This window comes from Helianthus annuus, chromosome 16 (assembly GCF_002127325.2).
Source record: "Helianthus annuus cultivar XRQ/B chromosome 16, HanXRQr2.0-SUNRISE, whole genome shotgun sequence".
Taxonomy (NCBI): domain Eukaryota; kingdom Viridiplantae; phylum Streptophyta; class Magnoliopsida; order Asterales; family Asteraceae; genus Helianthus; species Helianthus annuus.
The window spans coordinates 140,011,593-140,016,597 of NC_035448.2; the positions used below are offsets into that span (position 1 = coordinate 140,011,593).

Here is a 5,005-nt window from a genome sequence, read left to right on the forward strand (position 1 = left end):
TGAATGTTTGCTGTGTTAAATGATGTTCAAGATGGTATACATACAATAGATTGGGTGGGGTATGACAACAAATGCTTTTGTAAGACTTAGATTATGTCAACTAGCTAATACAATTTGCACTACTTGTTTAATGTGTAAGCACTGTAGTGTGACATGTTAAATGAATGCAAAACTGATTGATTTTGGTAACTGCCTTAGGAGCTAATTGATTGACTGGGAACTTGTGTCTTAAATTTACCGAGCAACCTAAGGTGAGTTCATCTTTCTTGAGCATGCGTCCCGGTGGTTGGGACAGTCAGTGGGTATTCCTGGGAGGGATAAGTCTTTTGGGTAAAAACGGGAATGTTGGATAATATACTCTTCCTATCACCTTTAAAGTCCCTCCGTGTTGTTTGGTTATCGGGAAGGTAACATGGTATTAGTTGGTAGCGCTACTTAGGTTTGGCAACCTCACCCCGTTCCTGGGAGGACGGGTGTTGAACTAATGACCTAGTCATGACCAATGCTTTGATAGGAGCATTGGAGAAAGGGCAAAATAATCAGAAGCCGTCTTGTATTGGGGTATTATCAACATTGTTTTCAACATTACTTCGGGAATTAACTTCAATGGATTAACTATATACTTGGTAAATAACGTTTTCGTAAAACTATGAACTCACCAGCGTTGTCTGATACACTTGTTGCATGCTCGCAGGTTGTTAGGTTATATGGATTTGGAACTTGCTGTCTGAAGTAGCTGGAGTGGTCATGGGTCGTGCTGATTGGATACGAATGATGGGTTTATTGATTTCACACATTTAAACTGAAACAGTTAATTATGTTTTCTTTTATTTGCTTCCGCTGAACATATTGGTTTTCTTTTAAACTTATTGACAGTATTTTTCGGTAATAAATGATGAATTTATTTAACAACTTGTGATTGGTTCAATATGATTAGTGGCTCGTTATTGGTTTGTCACACGCCTAGTATGGTTTCCCATGGGTGGTATTTTGGGGGTGTGACAGATTTGACATTTGGGGTAAATAACCAAAAATACCCCTTTTTCTGATTCGTTAAGAGTGGTTCTCGCGGTTCTTACATCTGGGGATGGTTTCTATTTTAGCGGCTCCCTATATATATATATATATACATATATATATATACTAGACGTTTACCCGCGCGATGCGGCGGGACGACAATTTACAACACGGTTTTTGTTTACTGTGAGTTTATCAATTTTCTCGTGATACATTGTATTATACATTTGTTAAGTTTCTTATTTGTAGCATCCGTGTGTGGCGTATACCATGAGCCTTACAGGCTTTTAAAAAATAACAAACATGCTATTAAGAAAATATCAGTCACAAACATAGTATGAAAAAAAACGAACACGCGTGCCAAAACTGCATTAGCTAGCAATGAATGCTATGAGCAATGTACAACCCGCAATCTATATCCCATCAGATGAAGTAAATTCGAGAAAAAAAAACTATATTTGCACTTTAAAAGGGGAGCAGTCCGCCATCTATATAGGGTGGTGAGCAGTCCATCGGCTGTGAGGACAAATTACAATGCAATACAACATGACAACTAATAATGTTGAGATGGTGGTACTAAAAATAATTTATTTTGTTTTTTTTAATTATCTACTTGGGTGTGATACCAATGTTAATTTGACAGACATAGAATGTTGTGTTCCACTCGTCCGATTCATAGGATTTCACTCATTGGTTTTTAGCCTCTTTCATATTTGATTTTATTATTATTATTATTATTTCAATGAAGGCTTTTTAACTTTATATTAATTATCTATTATATAAATTCTAAAGACTAAAGTTGGTAACACCAAATAACATGTTAGGAAGGAATTATTAAATGATTTAAACACTTTGAGATTTGTTAATTAAACATAATTAAATTAAATAAACACCTTGTATGAAATAACAATAAGATGATTATAATTCAAACATATGACATAAAGTTTAGTTAATAAAGTTGATAACATTACAGTCAAGTACTAATCAACAGAACTTTCTTTTGTGTAAGTTTCACTAAATAGGAAGATACTTCTAGAATAAACTCCATTATGTGTGCATTTAATATGATTGAGTGGTTCGTGGGAGACCCATTTTAACACTCATGTTCCTCAACACAGATGGCAACTCGTGAACCAAATCATCTATAAACGACTGAGGTCCAGAGTCGGTGCAGCTTTGGAGCTTACGGAATAAGTAGGATGTGTCCCATGCTAACAGCCGGTGGGAGACACTCCTGATAAATTGCCAACTGTTGTACCTTTCTTTGAAAGAATCGGTGTTATCTCTTCAACAATGAATGCTGAATATAACCGGAAAACATTTACCCGCCCATAATGTGAATCAATGTTGATCCTATGAAGGGCTTTATGTCATTCGGCGGGCTGCAATCACTATTAAATAATACCACCACATCCACACGTGAAAGCCTAATGCTTGGACCAAAAGCACCTGACGCGTATGAACCACAAAGCATGTTACCTGTCACGAAACTTGCATCTAAAAATGCAGTTTGCGGTTTAGTCAACATTACTCATTAAATTATTAAATGAAGCCACAAAGCAACTTTTACCAATTCACATTACAAAAGACAATCTCAAAAAAATAAATTTGGTCACTTTTTAGGGAAAAAATCACTAATTGAATTAGAACAGCCCATTGTACAACATATATACACTTAAATCTAAAGCACCTGAATAAGCAGCTCATTCATATGTACTATAAAAGCATATATGAATTGAGCTCATCTAATAAGCAGCCCATTCTCAAGTCTATTTCTAAGAGAGTATCATATACATTTTTAAAAAAGTATTGTTACATGAATAAGGAGTTTTTGACATTTTCAGTCAGCATGTTTGACTTTTACAATGTCAATTTCTGTTTTCTTATTCCAATTATTTGCAAAACTTTGAATAAAATTTTCTTTAGCAGTAATTAGCAGGTATAGATTGGGAAAAAGAGCATAAAATTAATTAAAGTTGAAGATAGAAATCAAGTAAAAACCCTCTCATTTAGGCACCAATAACTCGAATTGCTTTGAGAGCAGCCTCTTCAGCAGGCCTTCACATCAACATCTCCAGAATAATATCCGTGAACCTACATGTTGAAACACATACAAGGACAACAATCATGTTAACTCATCAAAACCATCCAAAATCGGATAGAATCAATTGACAAAAGTACCAGTTATCAAAGTGAATAACTGAATGTCATGAAAGAATCAGTTAGACATGTAACGATTTACAACCATTTGAAGCCCATTGTACAACCTTTAAAGCACAAAGGTGTTGAAAAATCCTTCAACACGCGGACCAGCTCATATAAACTAACCGGATGCATTTGACCCATTTTAATCAAATGGATCCAATATATACTTTCTTTCAAAACATCTGGAAGACTCAGACATGTAATTGAGAGATGAACACAACTACGGGTAAAGCCATGGCTGCAACACACGGTTGCAAAGTGAGAACTATGCAACCTGGATATTGCCCCGCCAAGATGCTACTCGGATCTTCTATGTACCCTCAAAATACAATCATCATCACAGTCTATTGTGTTATGTAACCCCGCTTTAAAGCATGATGTACAAGAGTAATTTGCCACTAAACTTAAACAACCTTTAAAGCATGATGTACAAGTGTTTTAAGCACAAGAAACACATATGTAACCTCACAGGCTCAGCTTATGCATCATAGCCTTAACAGTTTCAGTTCAGACATATTAAGAACACAAGCTCAGCTTATGCATCATAGAGTCGACACTTTCAGTTCAGACAGATTAAGAACACAAGCTCAGCTTTTGCATCACAGCCTCAAACACTTTCAGTTCAAACAGATTAAGAACACAAAATCCGGAGTACACAACTCCTTTACAACCCACCGGCAACTGTAAAAGCAAAACTGAATCTTATCAGTAACATAGATCTATAACAAACATAATAAGCTACAAACATACCAGATCTTTAACAAACAAAATCAGCTACAAACATACCAGATCCGGGCTGTCAATATTCCTCTAAGAACTCAGATCTGCAAGTCGTGTAACCTCAGATCTGTCAATATTCATAAAAAATCCTCAAAAAACAGTATATCTGAGAAATTTCAACAGAAAAAAGTACCTTGCTCGACACTTATGATGATAATCATTAATCAGACAACAATGAAGCATAGAATGCTTACAGACACAATCATCCGCAAAAATATTTGACTTTACATGAAGAAAAAGAGGAAAGTTAAAAAGATAATGAAAAGTAGTAGGGAACTGATCTTTCTTTTAAGCCTTTCTTTTTTTTTAAATTAAAAAAAAACTGATTTTTAATTTTAATTTAAATTCTCATTAAGATAACAAGCAATAATTACTCAAATTCACAGCAAAATCATAACTAACTATATGATCCACAAAACCCCCCAACAAATAATCAACAATCTACACACCAATCACCAACTAAACCCTAATCTAGTAATCTTTCACCCAAGAATCACAAACCCCATTTGAAATTAGATCAAAAAGATCCAAACCCATAATGGGTTTTACAATTTTCACACACAAAAACGTGTGCTTTATGTGTGAGAGAGAAAATAATAATATTAAAAAAAGGGTACCTGAAAATTCACCTTAAAACAAACATCAGGTATCACTTTCATCTCCATTCCCAAACTTTTAAACTATACACACTTAAGTGTTGCAGTACCAAAAATTTATGACAGATAGAATTATTACATGTAACGATTTACAACCATTTGAAGCCCATTGTACAACCTTTAAAGCACAAAGGTGTTGAAAAATCCTTCAACACGCGGACCAGCTCATATAAACTAACCGGATGCATTTGACCCATTTTAATCAAATGGATCCAATATATACTTTCTTTCAAAACATCTGGAAGACTCAGACATGTAATTGAGAGATGAACACAACTACGGGTAAAGCCATGGCTGCAACACACGGTTGCAAAGTGAGAACTATGCAACCTGGATATTGCCCCGCC

The 5,005-nt window shown here is 35.1% G+C and overlaps 1 long non-coding RNA gene across 1 annotated transcript; it reads right to left on the reverse strand.

The window, feature by feature from the left end:
- Nucleotides 1-1,918: 1,918 nt before the first annotated feature.
- On the reverse strand, nt 1,919-3,235 carry LOC118488081. Its single transcript, XR_004883640.1, has 2 exons — nt 3,019-3,235; nt 1,919-2,466 (listed from the first exon to the last, which is right to left on the reverse strand). It is a non-coding gene; the product is annotated as an uncharacterized LOC118488081 (long non-coding RNA).
- Nucleotides 3,236-5,005: the final 1,770 nt, after the last annotated feature.